We start from the raw sequence: 16,029 nt of genomic DNA, 5'->3' as shown, positions 1-16,029 counted from the left end.
CAGATGGCAGGAGGGCTGACAGCACCTGGGAGGCTGCAAGCTGGAAAGCTTTTAGAAAAAAGCCCTGCAAACTGTTGGGGCTGTTGTGATGGTTAAAACTTAAAAGAGTTTACTGAGGGCACATCCACAGCCATCACAGCCTTCTGGCTGCTTCAGGACCAGTGGCAGCATCCCAAATTATGCTTCCCTAAGGAGGCTTTCAGAGCACCATGGATTTCCCCATAAATCAGACCAGGCCATACTTAACACCCACAAGGCATGACAAATGATGGATAGATGGCTTGGCTTTGCTTTGAATGTTATCTCCTATGTCCTTTGCATTTCTTGGCATCAGATTTGGACTATCCCAGTAGGATCTGTGGCTCAGGAATGGGGGAGAAAACAGTATTCTGGGGGGTATGTAAGCCTCTGAGAATGACTGGAGTGCAAAAAAAGGACCCAAGGAAAGAATATCCCACTTTCCCTTAGTGCATGGACATGAAAGGAGGGAAATGTTTGGTTTGAAACATTTTGCTTCATTTGTCACACAGCAGTTTTTCACCACCAGGACTCCATCCAGTGCCTTACTCTGGGTCATGACTGCTGAGTCCTCAGTGCTGTGAAAATACCTCCATCTAAATCCCTTGCTTTGAACCCTGAAATTATTTTGATGCATGCCTGCTTCTATCTCTGCTTTCATCTAGCTTTTTGAAAGTGACAAATACATGGCTGAAATTCAGTCTCAACTACTGAATAATGTCATTACTTGGTTAATTTCAGTGACTTGAATCTGGAGGATCTATGATAAAATATAACACCCAGGGATATTTATCCTAGTAACTTTAGACAAGTTCTGGGGTTTTTTTGCTGTCTCTAATATGTTGCTGTGATGACATTAGTGGAAATGTATCCTTTGTCCAGACACTGAGTCTTGTGTGGAGAACATTTCAGAAAAAAAGGTCCTTTTAAAAATAATTTGTGGGTATAACAAAAACAAATATTTGGAAAAAAAATAAAGCATGTTTTGGAGTGTTATATAACAATCAGAACTGGCTTCTTTAAGAGATTCAGTTTTGCTCTAGTCAGGCTACTGAAATCCTACTTTCAGTTGAACTCACATGTCTCGGATGTCTGTAACATTTAAATATTTATAGCTTTGAAGGTTCACCAGGTCTGTAATAAGCACAGGGGAAAATAAATACATTATGCAAAGGGTGATTAGTTTTATCACATAGTCTTCCATGGGGCAGCTGTTTATTTTCAGTGTTCATTTTCTTGGATCAGTCAGGTAGACAGCTGTTCTTTTAGGGCATTTTTGTTAATTTAAGTAACTTCTTTGAATTGCAAATCTACAACCATATTCACTTCTAAAAATTCAGCCTCCAGCTCATAATTATATCATCAAAAAAAAAATCTTTAGATCACTAATTCAAAAATATCTACTTGTCAGAGATATTTCAAACAAATGCAAAGCATATACTCTCTAAATCATCTGATACATCAATGTCTATATGAAACTGAATATAAAATGTCCAGGTCTGCTAGATTTCTGAAATAAAAAAATACAATGTACATTCTGTACATTCCCACAATTCCACAGCAAGCTTGAAATACTGTTGTCTCAAATATGTGACTTCATAAATGCATCAATATGCTGTTGCAATGATAGAAATATGATAAGTGGTCAGCCTGTAATTAATCTTTTTATTTTTTAAATTGCCTTGGATTTTTGCCCTAGCTCAGAGGACTTGAGGAGAGTTATAGGACACAGAAAGGAAAGGAATACTGCAGAATGGGCTGGCACTTACCACACTGTACAGGGACAGAGCTTTTGTGCACTGGAGCTGTCAGGAACAACTGCAGTGGAGAAGAACTTGCCAGTGTAGTCACCCATGGAACCTTCAGACTCAGAATAAACTTGTTGGAGTCAGTGCATGGCTATTCAGATCCTCATTTTATATTCACACTCTCAGGCTTGTGCTCTAAATATTTGTGTCCCTTTCAATTCATGTGCAAACATACCTCTCAGCTACCATAGTTTTATGAGGGCATTACTGGAATGTTGCATTAAAATTAATTCTTTGTATTGCAAAATGCTCAGCTACAGAAAATGTAACATTATGGCTCCAGTAGATCAATCATACTTGGTGGTGTAGGCACTTGTGCTGAAATTGCCATCAGAAATTTCTTGACTGACATATTTTGACCATTCTGGACCAAACTGTAGTCTACTTAAGCTGCAAGTGCAAAATAATTTTTATTTCACTGTGAACCAGAATTTGTTCCATTGTGACTTGATTACTGACCTAGTTTGTTCTGAAATAGCCTCACCTGGTGTCTGTTCCCAGCTCAGCCTGTTCTGGAAGGCACAGTTTGGGGTGGGAATGAGTAAAGGGCTTGGAAGGGCAAATTTCTTGGTGTAATTACACCCACAGCAGATGGAACACGAGCAGGAGAGAAGCCAGACATGGGCAGTGATGCCAAGTTTATATTCTGTGAGCTTCTGGTAATACCCAAAGTGCCCTCAGCAGCACTTGGAATCCAAGCAGGGAATGGGGCTTTGTTCATTCATTTTCCAGGGTGTTTTCCTCATTCAGAGCTGTTACTGGTATACAAAGGAAGATCATCTCCACTGACATTTTGGAAGTTGGCAAGAAAAGCAGTTAGGTCTAAATCAAACAAATAGAAGTGTTGATTGTAAAAACAGAGAAGGAATAAGCTTTTAATATATTTGGCAAATGTAATTTCACCTCTTATGTAATTAATAAGCTTTGTGTATTTATTTGTTAGGAGTGGAAGCTTTTGACAAAGTACACAAATAAGTATTCACTTGAATACTTATCATTTATACATGTCTACCAATACCAGTTGTTTTAATTTGGAAGTACTTGACAGAGTATATCAGAGCAAGTGAAGATGTTATTATGATGTAAGTACAAATGGTGTTACACCAAATCAGTAGATTGTTGTACCCACAGTTAATTGTAAGATTGTGTCTACTATATCTAGGTAATTAATATGCTAATTAGCTAGTTTAAAGATAAAAGGGGTATTAAAAGAACGCAATAAAGAGCTTGTGTTTTTGTCTTTTACTGTGCAAACACAGCTCCCTGCAATAACTTAATGAGGGAATTTCAAAGGAACAAAACTAACAACAAACGAATTAGAAGCTTAACTGAGTAATTACATGGTATTGCTGAGACCTTTTGGGTAGGGACTGGCATGAATATGTGTTTAGATTGTCATAGCAGCAAATAACAGAGAGAATGGGAATACTAAGAAAATCTGTTCATTGGTTGGAAATTTATTTTACAGAAGCAGCCTAAGAAAAATTTGAATTAAATGGTTTTTATTGAAATAAATTGGTTTTTGATAGTACAAAGATTGAAAATATATCTAAGGTAGAAGGATGTAAGCTCTTTGAGGGAAGAGAGCACAAATAGAAAGTGCTACTCTGTTTTCTTTCAGCCAGCCCTTAATATATTGGTAGAAAAGGGATTGGTGTTCAAAAACCACAATGTATGTTTGTTCAGCACTCTGAATTTTGAATCTCTTCAAGGGCCAGGTTTTGGTCTGGCCTGAAAGATGAATATAAAATCTCAGTTGTGGCACTGCAAGAGGAAAGATCCTTAAGCACAATGAAAATGTGCCTTAAACTCAGTCTGGATACACATTATGGGCTAAAACATGGTGTAGAAGATTTCAGAACAAATTAAGGCAGGTGTTTCCAGAGACGAAGGTAAGAGAGAAGAAAGTGTAAGAAATCAAGAATTTTTGGGTTGGAAAAATGCTTTCAGAGCTTTAACTGCTTTATTAGTGTTAAATTTCTTTAACACTAAAAGTCTAAAATTTCTTTCTAAAAGTCTCCAAACACTTCTCAACTGGAGGAAGCCCATGTTTGGAGCCTTCTCTTCTGTCAGGAAGCCACACAGATTTAAACTTGTGAAAATCATGACACTCTCCACACTAGAAAATGCAACTTGAACTCTGAAAATGCAACTGTACTCTGTACAGCCTCATCTGACATCCATACTTGATAAAGACAAAACCACTATCTAATAATCAGCTTAGCTTGTTATTAATGGGCTTCTTATTAATATAAAAGTACTGTTATAACTAATTTCAAAAGATACAAACATACAAAAGGAAGCATGCAACAAATCTTCTGTTACTTTTGTATTTTTACAAGCAATTCAACAGTAAAAAAGAAAAAATCTAGCAGCTGCTAAATGGAAGCCAGAAGTTCCCTTAAAAAACTGTAAATATTTTTCTGAGAATAAATAGTATCAGTTTTAGAACTTGTTATGTGAAGAGCTAACTTTGAATCAAAAGTCCAAGATGCTTTACCCTAATATTTAAAAAGCAAAGTCCTATCACATAATTAATATTGAAGAGAAGCAAGGGTGATCTATACATGGGATCTCAATATTGATAACTGAGCTGCATTTGCAAGAACAGGGAGCACTGAAATAATCTGAACATCACACCTCTCCTCCAAATGAAAGAGTGTCTCCTTCTGGCTCTCAGCAATGGAGAGCAGGGATGTGTCTCTAAAAGGTGCAATTTTTTCAAAAGTGTTGGAATGATTTAGAATCCCACTGGGACTCTGTGTCTAAAAGCTGTGCAATTCTATCCTCTGAATATTTAACTGCTGAAGTAAACATCTGAACTTTGTTAACTTCAAGTGGATTAGGACATCACACCACTAAACAGATTCTAACACACAGTTTAAATGCAGTTTTCTGATTTTATTGGTCTTTTAGTTTGTTAATTATAGTAAGAAAATGTGTGAGATGCAATATATTTTTAGTCTTTTTTGCTAAGGAATGGAGGTTTATGCCTCACATCTATCTGGGTTTTTTCCCTGGTAACTTTGAACCTATTTTGAAACACATTTCATGAAGAGAGAGAGCTCAGAAAAGCAGTGAGTTCCCAGAGCATGACAATCCTCAAAGCAGTTGAATTATCAGCCTCCAAGGGTTGGGTGGGGAGCCCCTGTGAGCAGCCCTGGGTCTGTTTGCAGGGAGGCTGCAGTGTGTGTGTGCTCTGTTCTAAACACCATCTATTGCACCAGGAGAGAAATGAGATCAGCATTCACACTTGGAAAGTTGAGTTGGAAATTAAAAATTTAGCTTTGAACCAGACTCCATCAGTTTTCTGTTCAAGATATTTCGTGTTTCAAATGCTGAGGTTTCGTGTGGGTCAATCTCATTACTTTTTAAAAAGAAATTGTTGAAGATAACTTTGGGTGAGATGAGAGCTCATGTAAATTGTGTGTGTACACACACACATATATATATTATAATGTGAGCTGCAGCTGGCTTTATATCTCTGTAGAGAGTTAACTGTAGGACTGTCAAAAAGGAAATGAAGGGAATTCACAGAAGTGGAACAGACTCTGAAGCTTAGGAAAGAATATGTTTAATGAAATACATCCACTTAAAAGGCAGTGCTACATAAAATGTAAAAGATTCCAGGTTATGAATCTCAGTAGTTTTGAACAAGCTCAGACCACTGCTAGAGAGCCAAGATAGTATGGCCCAGATGTGGCATTGGATAGGAAACAGCCTGGAGGAGGAGATTTCCTCTTTAATAAAGAGTCATATTCTATGTGGGGTTTTATATGGACTTATATATACTTAAATATATATATATGTGTGTGTATAGTAATTTTCTTTATCATTCAATGCTATCAATTTAAAATGGGTACATTTTTAAACTTTGGCCTAATATTATTACAAAAAATGAAGGTCTAGTTAAACTTTGTGGTATTTTTATGTCACCCATAGGATCTTTCTGGTTTGGTGTTTGTATCTAAATCACTGGGTTTTAAAATGCATCTTCTGTATGATTTCAGTTATAGTTGTGAATGACTGGCATGTCTTAAGTAAAAGATCTCTTGTCCCCAGTGGTGGTTAAAGTCAGAGCTGTCATCTTTGAATTATTTTATTTCATGAGCTTTTAATAATACCCCAAGGACATGTCAAGCTCTTGCATGCTCTTTCTTTCAAGTATATTCTTTCACAAACACAGGCTGTGGAGGAGATGCTGACATTTCTTCTCTTGTTCCACTCCAAGCCTATATTCATCATGGTAGGGTAAACTTATAAAAAAATCTAATATCATAGTAAATTGCAATTTGGTGAGGTGTGGCACAATTTCAAAGGTTTAAAATTTTGGTGGTTGTAATACAACAGCTAAAGCAGTACAAAATGTGTTTGCAGTAAATCAATCAGTGCAGTCACTCTCTAAATAAATACTCAGTTTGTTAATTAGATGGAGTCAGTTGTCCCCAAAATTATCTTTGTGACATTTCTGTGAATGTGAATTAATTTGAAGACATTGTGTGGTTTGTTCACTACTTTATTGCATTTTCTATGCCTGAAGCATCAATAAGTATATTTATAGTAAAGCTATTGAACAATTTTGTTGGGTTTTTCTTCAATTATTGTTCTCATGGACCCCAACTGGCATGTTCCTTTGTCTCGTATACTGCACAGCATCTGAATGTCCCAAGGGTTCACATATTTCCAGAGGGGACCTAACAGCTGATTTGTCCTGCTTTTACTGCTCAGGATAGGATATTGTCCTGTTTCTGGCAGGTTTTGCTACAAAAGTGTAATGATGTCTATTGTGATTGCTGTTATTTTTGTATTTGTTATTTTATAGCTTCATAGGTAAGTAAATATTAGGTGGGGACTCAGTGTCTGAGTGTCATTTAGAGCTCCAGGCTCTGAAATTGCCTCCTGTGAAACTTCAGTAATATCTTTGAATGGCTGTGTATTAAATGACTGACTCAAATGTTTCTTTGTGCTAAAGGGAGCAGTGCTGCTTAGAGAGCTTGCAGTTTGCAAGACATTTTTGAAATGAACACCAGGAAGCACAGTAGTTGTATTTAAAATTATTTATTGATGGAGAAGTAAGTGAAAGAGTGATATTTAGACCAAGAATTGTTTTCAGGTAGAAATAGCCTGTTTTCCCCTCAAGCTCATTTCTGAATTTTGGGAGAAAAGACAGTCATAAACCTCTAAAAATATCTGAGGCTGAATTACCAGTGCTGAGCATTGCTGCTTTCTCTCTGTGGTACATTAGAAATCCACAGGTATGTCCTTAGCTGAATGTGAGGACTTCAGCTTTGCAGCTGACAGGGTAGCCTGCTTCTGCTTTGGGTTCCAGCTCTAAATTACAATTCCCAGTGCTCCTGCCAGCCTTTCTTTGGGTGCCTGTGCACTGAATGAAGTGACTCCATCTGAGGCTGAGGCAAGGTGGGCCCAGCTGGGCAGTAGAAAAGGCCTTGCTGAGCCAGGAGCCACTGGAAACAGTGGGTGCAGGATGCAGACCCTGAGCTGAGTGCCGGAGTCAGGTTTGCCTGGGTGGGGAGGGTACCAGCCCTGCCCCATCAGCTGCTGGGCTCTGGCTCTGGCACAGCCTCCCTGCATGTCTCTGCTGCAATCTGGGCTCCTGGGACAGCATCAGGGGGCAGATGGGACCATGCACAGAGATCTCATCTTGTCATTGCAGCTTTTGTTGACACAGTCTCTATGCCATGCAAAGAATCTGCCTCTGCTTTCCCTCTGCAGCAGCTTTGCAAGCAGACTGTCACATACTCCTTGTTGTGCCTTTAGCTGATCAGTTCTGGAAAGGAAATGATGTACAAGATAATCTGAGCATGGAACGTTTATATTATCATCATCTTGACCACAGATTACCTCTTCATTCTAAAAAAATGCTTCTGATGTGATGCTTGGAGAGACATTTCAGTAAATTTGTTCTCCAGAAAATTAACTTTAATGAAAAATATTGCTGTCATAGTCATAGGCATCTTTAGTCTTTAAAACCCACATAGCATCTTGGAGTACTCAATCAACAAACAATAAAAAATGAATTCAATATCCATACAAGCCATCATCGTGCAAGGAGCTTTTGCATTATGGTCTTACAGCAGTTTGAAATGGCACTTTCTGTACAGGCTTTAGATATATTTGCCACATTTAATAATAACTATGTATGTAATTGAACACACTTAATGATAACTCCTTGCCTACTTCAGAATGTTTACTGAATTCCAGTGGCCTAGTGTGACTGAGGTCGTGGTACATAAATCAGATTGTATTCCCAAATTAAACTTATATATATTTGTTGTGCAATAACAGCAAAGCAGGAAAATGAAACCAGCCCTCTCCCCAATGTAGCTTTGAGAGCTTGGGAAATTATAGCTCTGTTGGTCAGATTGGTTACATGGGAAGTTATTCCTGGTCCATTGAAATAATTTGTGTTAATGCCATGTACTGTGTAAGAGTCTGGTCTTGTGGTCTTTTGAAATTTAAATTGTAATTCTGTGACCAAAATATTAGAGATGTTCTGTGATGCACCTGAGATTTTTGTACTGTATGTCTGAATAAAAATTACTAATGCAGAGATATTTTACTACAAAAATAAGCAAGTTACTCATACTCTGGGTTGCTTTATTTTGTTGGTTATTTGGTTGTTGCTTGCCCAATACCACAACTAATAACCTCTGACTCTCTAAAAAATTGCTTTTATTGTTTACTTTTATGGAGGTTTTTATGTTTACAGCCCTTTCCAATCTTGAAAGAAATGAAATTTCTTTCAGTAGCTTTTGTCTTGAAGCATGAATTGTTTAGCATTATGACTTGGCTGCATTTGAGTCACATTGCTGTATAATGGCTGTGCTCTGTCACGTGTTCACGGGGCAAAGAGCAGCACAAGGACACAGCATTTTGAATGCTACACCATGGGAAGATTCTTAAGTTTTTCAGAAAAAAATGCCTTTTGAACTTAAAGCTTAAATCAAGTAAATTCTGACATTACCAATCATCAGTGGATTACTTCTCCAGATGAGACCCATCAGCACTTGTTAGCAGCTGTGCACACCCCCCTGAAATCTCCTGCTAATGATTATTTTTCCACCGTGGTTTGACTAGCAGGCTGCATACCTATTGAAATCAAATACAAAGAAGCTACCTAAAGCAGGATACATGAACTCACTCTGTCTGCTAGTAAAATTAAATTATTAATGGTTTAATTTCTTTTTTTTTTCTTTCTGCAGGATTTGAGGTTCCAATTAAATCCGTGTTTGGGCCATTGCTTTGCCTGACAGTACTTAATCTTTTTCGAAGGCCTCATCACTTATCTAAAACAAAAGAACAAGGTAAGGAGAAAAAGTAATGAAATGCAGCATAGCACATCTGTCAAAGCAACCGAAAGTAGCTTTAAAAAAATCCAGGATCAATGACATTAAAAAATTATTTGTTGAGCACTAAATGTGATCATGTTAGGCATGTTAATTGTAAAGAATCTGTAAGTACCTGCATGTTCTTGCATACATTGAGGGTTTTGTTGTTTGTGTTTAAGAGATTTACTGTTGATGTAGCCACAGGACACAAATGACTGATAGGAGTAGTTGCTAAGTGTGCTTCTCTGTACTACTGAGTCCTCTGTAAGATTGTTTGACGTCTTAATACTGAACTGTTGAATATAATTAACATTTCTGAAGTTATTTAAAATTCACTTTTGGGTCAGTCTTGATTTATGTTCTTCAAATGCGCATAGTGCAACACTGGGTATTGTATTAAAAGGCTTAAACTGTTTCAGCACTTAGAGCTGTACTACCCTTTGTTGTTGATAATAGATCTGTCCAAAATACCTGGAATTGACTTTTGCTCTGTCACTTAGGATTCCAATAACATAGAGCAAGGCAGGCATAACTAGAGGTGACAGAGAAGAGTAGTAAAGTGATTTAGCCTTGACAGGCTAAGGAGGTAAGGCAGATATGGTTTGAAAAATATAAACCTTTCCTGAGTTGCAAAAGTATAGCCTGCAGTGGCCAGCCCTGCAGCCGCTGCTGACATGCACAAGAGACAATATCAGGATCTCAGTTCTTTTTTTCTTTTTTTGCCCACTCATTTTTTCTGCCTTCTCACAATCCTTCCCAGGGTCAAGTTCAAACTAATATTAGCTGGTGCAGAGCAGGCTCAGTGGCTCCTTAATATGCTTTCACCTCAGGGTCTTTATATGAAAACCAGCAGGTTAGAAAGTTTGTTGGCCTCTCACCTTTTCAACATAAAATATCATGTATTTGGTTTGGGAGTGTTAACCACACATCTCCTCTAGGGTCTCTCTCAAGGATGCTATTTATAGTTTTGCTTTTCAAGCTGTGTAAAGGGTGTTATTAAGTAGCTGGGAAAAAATGTTTAATCATCAGACCATGGAAAGCCATAGGCCAGGCAGAAAATTGCCAGTGGTATTTGTCAGCAATAAGTAGAACTGGGTTCAGTAGGTGTGTTTGTAAAGCAGATTTGTTGCTGAGGGCTGTCCCTCCACATCCAGAGCTGATGGTGGAAATGGCTCACTGAAAGAAGCATTCCTGAAGTATTTCCTAGAACTTCTCTCAGAAATTACTTTTACATGTGTAGATTATTGGCTCTGCTATGTAAATCCTTTAGATTTGCCAAATAACTGGGTTTTCCAGGTTTCTGAATCCTGTCTTGCTGTGACTGTGTCTTACAGCAGAGTTGTCTTCTAAGTTGCCCATCTACTGCCTCATGTCTGCTACAATTTCCCATGGTATTGGTCTCTGGCACTGAAAAAGATGATGAAACAACAAAAATTTATATAATTTAACAAAATTATAATAATTCTCTATACTAATTATTATATATTAACTCCCTACCATTGTTATGGAAGCAAGATGGGATGCTTGTGTAGAATCAGTTACTGACAGGATCCATCTTCAAAAAAATTGATTAAGCTTTAATTTAACTGCTCTTAATAGGATTAGAATATAAAGCACACTTGATTTGTCTGTTGCTCTTCAATTTTCTTTCAATTCCTCATAATTGCATTTCAAAGCTCTTCTTTCAATAGATAAACATCTCAAATTTATTTTTAAAAAGATTCTCTTATATTTTCTGGTTTAAGAAAAATTGACTTTTTTACCTTCCAAACCTTCCTGCTTCTTCATGTGTTGGTGAGGCACATTAACAACTTAAAACAGATAATCTTTGTAATTATTAGCTTCTTATAAACATAATTATCTTATGATTAGTGCAGATGACATTAAAAAAAATCTTACACTGAAATGGTGCCTAAAATGAGTTATGTGCTAACTATGTATGCAGTTTAATTGGGACCCCTACTGATACTGAACACAGTTGGTTTGTTGAAACAAAATCAAGACTTAAATGATTACAGTGTTATATCTGGGATGTCTGAGTGTCTGTATCCCCCAGTAATTTTTAACTCATTCACTGACATAAGGGACTTTTTACCCCAATGACTGATATTAACATGAAGGTGGAATTTTGAGACAAAATTGTTCCTAACATTCTAGTGAAAATACATGGCTTTGCAGTCAGAAAAAGGATATTGAAAATGCCCTAAGGGAAGGCCACTTTGTGAGCTTCTCTGGAAGATTCTACAACAGAAAGAGATCTAATTAATATGCCAAGTTTGGGAGAGGTATTTTAGTCAGAATCTGCACCTTTCCAACATGGGAGGGTCCACAGTGAAAATGTGTGAATGCAGGGAATTTGCAGGATTCTGCTCAGGAAATCAGACTGGCTCCCTCCTTGTGTGCTCTGAATATCTCCCTCTTCCTCGTGGTAAATATATCCTGTTTGCCTGGAAGATGCTGATATTTGATGTGAAAAAACCTGTCCTGCAGCCAGAGGAACATTTACCTTCAGGTTATAATTTCTATGTTTAAAACCAAACCCCATTATCACGCTTGCGGTTGGCTGAGATCATGTTTATGGTTTATTATATTAGCAGTTTCAACTGTAAACACAGAAAAATATCTGTTTTGCTTGTGGAGCAGCTTATTGTGCTTATTGAACAGTAACAAACCTTATGCTATGGATGAAAGAATGTGATTTATCTGTGTTCTTAAGCATACTAGGTATGTGATTAGACACCCCCCTCATAAACAGTGTCTTATGCTGTTATTTCATAAATTCCTCTTAGCTTGTACAATTAGGGAAGTTCTTAAGCACATGAAATATCTGTCAACATGTGGCTTCTCACCACTGCAAAGGGTTACAGGCCTTCAAGATGAACTGTGGTTTCCTGGACAATTTGTGTAATGGATCTTTGGGGTATTCATACTTTGAAGACATATGTGGATTTATATGCCATAAAAGATGAAGCATGCTTTGCAGTTTCTATTCTAGATACAGCACCATTTGCAATGCTTGAGATTACATCCATACAGTGGATGGTTTGCTCTGAGGATCTTAAACATTCATTTCTGCTGGTTTTCATATCAGAGAATCTCTATTAATATTGCCATAGTGAAACAGGAGAATGACTGCTGGGAATCTCCAGGCAATCAATGAAAAATACTTGGCAACAACACTGTCCTTTTCACTTTTATTAAAGGTTGTGAGAGCACTTTACAAGCATTAATAACACATTACAGTAACCTCCTGAATCTCTGTAGCATTCACTTCTAGAAAATTTAACCTAAGCTAAAAGTAGGTAACAGCTATGCTGTGACAGTGGAAACAAACCATTCTCTTGCTTGTCTCCGCTTTTTGTGAACCCTCTTGGACATCCATAGAGCTTAGTTTCAAAAAATGCTCGTGGCTCACAGTTTCCAATCTCTGTAATCTAATGTTTGAAGCTAATCTTTGATTATTCCATCAGAGCTCTGGTCTATCTTAAGCTTTTAAATTGCTTGAGCTAAATTATGAAATAATCTGAAGAATGAGAAGGAAACAAAAACACTAACAACGTTTTGTAATAGCAGTATTCACCTTGTTGGAGTATAGAAACTCTCTTAGAATGACTGTGTTCAATGTTCAATCAGTTTTGCACTGTTGAAAGTTTAGCCCCAGTTGCAAATTAGCAAGAGGAATAGTGAGCAATTCAAATGTCAAATAGCAAAGTCTTCTCTTACTTTGACAGACATTTTATTATTCTTTTCTTTCTTCTTCCCCCCCCTTTTTTTACATAAATATCTTGTTTAAATTTTGCAGTGTATTCTGTATGATAACATAAACCTTTTGATTCTAATTTGCTACACCTAACTATGATGTCTTAATGTAGGGCAGTAAATAGTGAATTATCCAGTGTCAGAATGTGCTTGCCAAATTGTTATGCTTGTGTCTCATCAGTTTGTCTCACTGGAATGGAGCCTCATTCCAACTTTCCTTCCACAATCCATTAGCAATTTACTGCCAAGTAATTCCAAGACAGGAATACAGTGTCAGTGTAACTTCCAGAGATACCAAAGCAGACAATAGTACACCTTATTCCTTAGTCTTTTGTATAACAAAACCTCAATTTGATATTAATGGAAATCTATGATGTAAAGGCGTTTTTTTCACACTGTCCAGTACTATAAATCACATGTAAATGTACACTACCATTTGAATTGTGATCTCATGAACTCTCGTTGTTTCTACTTAGGACATCAAAAAGTATTTTTTAAGCACAGAATAAAAGCACTTCTTGGAGAAATCTTGAGTTATCTAGCAGTGAAATTTCATTATTCCTTTAATTATGTACATAAAATAAAAAAATGGAGTTGCTGTAGAATTCCAGCAATGCAATTTTTCAGTAGTGCACCATGGCGACAGCTTCTTGCAATATTCCAGAGTTCTGTCCTTTAAGATAAATGTATTCTTATACAGTTCAAATTATTTTACAATCTTTAAAGTATTATTTTACAAATCACTGATGTATTAAGTTGGCTTAATCATCTGTCTGCATTTAGGCTTCCAAAAGCACATGTGGTAGAGATGTTTTGTGGTTCTTCCAACATCTGTAAACCAGTGAATCAGTAACAGGAAAGATAAAATGAATAATTCCAAAGATAAATGCTGACCCAAGACCAGAGATAGTTACAGTATTATTATATTTTTGGTTTTCTGCCTGTAGGCCATAATTTTATATAGAAAACATTTTTTGGAGTAAATAAAGCTGATCACTATATACCATAAATAATAGCAGTATGTGCTTTTTCTAGCATTAGAAGGATTGTACCTTCTGTGATACATTTTGCCAGCATCAAAAAGGCAGTAAGTGATTAAAGATATATCTTCTGCCTGACAAATTTCACCTGTACATCCACAAGTGTAATCACATCCTGCTCTTTTCATCTCCTGGCTGGTCATGCTTTCCAGCAGAAGGGAGGCCTGTGGCACCAAAGAGCAGCTCCCAGGGCATGGGGGTGCTGCTGAACCTGAACACTTTGGTGCCTGGTTTGGAGGATCAGCACTGAGCCTCCCTCCTCAGGCTGCCAGTGAACAGTGAGGCTACAAACATCAAACATCATAGAGGAACTCAAATCATGCCAGGCACAAGAGCTCAGAAGTGACTTTTATCCCAGTGAAATTCTGCCAGCCTTGCAGTGAGATGGTCGTTTCCAGACCTTTTTCTCAAACTTGCAGGAGTGTTTATGCTCATGTCTGAGTTCCCTGCTCTCTCAATGCTGAGACCAAGCACAGCATTCATGCTGCTCCTCAGTGGTTCATGGCTTCTAAAATGCTGCTGTCCAAGCCCCACTTCACTTAAGACTACACATAATGGTGCAGTAATAATAGTAATAATTGAAGTAATCATTGTTCTAACAACTAACAAATAATAATACCAGAAATAATAATATAACCAGCAATCTCTTTGCTTGCAGCAACCCCTACTGCAACTCCTCTATATTCCCAGAAAAATGATTTGGAGATTTTCTTGGATTTTAAATGTTAGATAGCTTTCAGGTAGCTTAGTATACTAAAGTTGTGACTCTTGAGACTCAGATAAAACTCTGTGTAAGCAGACTGATCTCATCTAATCCCTGGTAGGCATTCTTCCAAATCTTAAAACTACAGCTGTAGTCATGTCAAAGTAATTTATTTTTTGTTTAACCCAAGTAGCTGAGTACTTGGATTAAAAAAGAATAGGTGCAGCAGGCCAGGACTTCTGCAGGTGAGAAAGTTGGAACAGTAGTAACACTGTTTTGGTGACACTATTCTTTGTTGTACATGATAATTCCAGCTGAAAAAAAACACCAAAATTACAAAAAGGTGTCAACTATGGGAAGAAACTGTGTAAAACCAAACCAAGACAGTATGTGTAAGCTCTTGTGTAAACTCTTAATTTAATTACTGCAGGTTTATTTTGATTTCTATCTGAACCACAGCCAGCAGGATTGTATTTGCTGGAAAAATAGATCATTTCAATGCAATCAACTTGTCTCTGTATTTTCTATTCATTTAAGATTTTACATGTAATTTTCATCATAAAAAACATAATGAGATAGATAGCAATACTGAATATATCCAAACTGTTTTAGCAGCATGGCTTGTTCCTTGTAGTGTCAAGAAGTTTAGGGACAGCAACTTGGATAAATCTAGATTTTTCAGGCCATTACTCCCCCCGACTCCTTCAGAAATCCCCTTGGAAAAAATTGTTCTCTCACATCCCCAGTGTCAGGAAGACTCTTTCTTTCATTTGGGTAGGTACAGACATGCTACAGTCACCCAGCTCTTGCCTTTCATCAGTGGGATGTGTAAAATTTGCAGTTTCAGCACAACTTGTGCTGTGGATCTCTGCCTGTGTGCTGTATAAGTAGAAATGGAAATTTCAAGCCTGTCTCGGAGCATCTCACGGAGTTCAGGCAGCAGCACTGTGACATCAGCATGCTGGGCACTCAGCCATGCCTTTGCTCAGTGCTCTGCCACCCCCAAACTTGCCTTAGGCAGGCCATGTCTGCAGTCATTCCTTACTCAGAGCACTTGGAGATTCTGTCCCAGAAATCTCACGGCAGAACTGCTGGGGGCCATCAGCTGTGAGAGAGCAAAGTGAATTTCTAGAGGACAGGTTACTTGCCTGTCAACTAACAGGCAAGTTTGAGCACTGGACGTACTCCTTCACACTTTGCTGCTTTTTTTTTCCTTCTCAGTCTCTTTAAAATACAATTACAGTTCACCATCCAGCAGCAAGGGACAGGAACAGCTCCAAGTGTTGGAAGGAGCGAGTATGTGCTCTTAGAGAGGAGAAGATTCTGCAAAGAATCTCTTCATGGCAAAGAGC

The 16,029-nt window shown here is 37.6% G+C and overlaps 1 protein-coding gene across 1 annotated transcript in view; it reads left to right on the top strand.

Moving 5' to 3' along the window:
- TENM1 (teneurin transmembrane protein 1) overlaps window positions 1-16,029 on the top strand; it is a 775,104-nt gene that overhangs the window by 298,169 nt on the left and 460,906 nt on the right. The window contains exon 3 of the mRNA XM_071442431.1: window positions 9,050-9,151. The gene's annotated coding sequence lies outside the window, so the exon portion shown is untranslated. The remainder of the gene's footprint in view (window positions 1-9,049; window positions 9,152-16,029) is intronic.

This window comes from Agelaius tricolor, unplaced genomic scaffold, assembly GCF_023055355.1.
Source record: "Agelaius tricolor isolate 1412-34295 unplaced genomic scaffold, bAgeTri1.0.p SCAF_17, whole genome shotgun sequence".
Taxonomy (NCBI): Eukaryota; Metazoa; Chordata; class Aves; order Passeriformes; family Icteridae; genus Agelaius; species Agelaius tricolor.
Note: the sequence above shows the minus strand (reverse complement) of the source record. Positions and strands in the feature narration are given on the sequence as shown.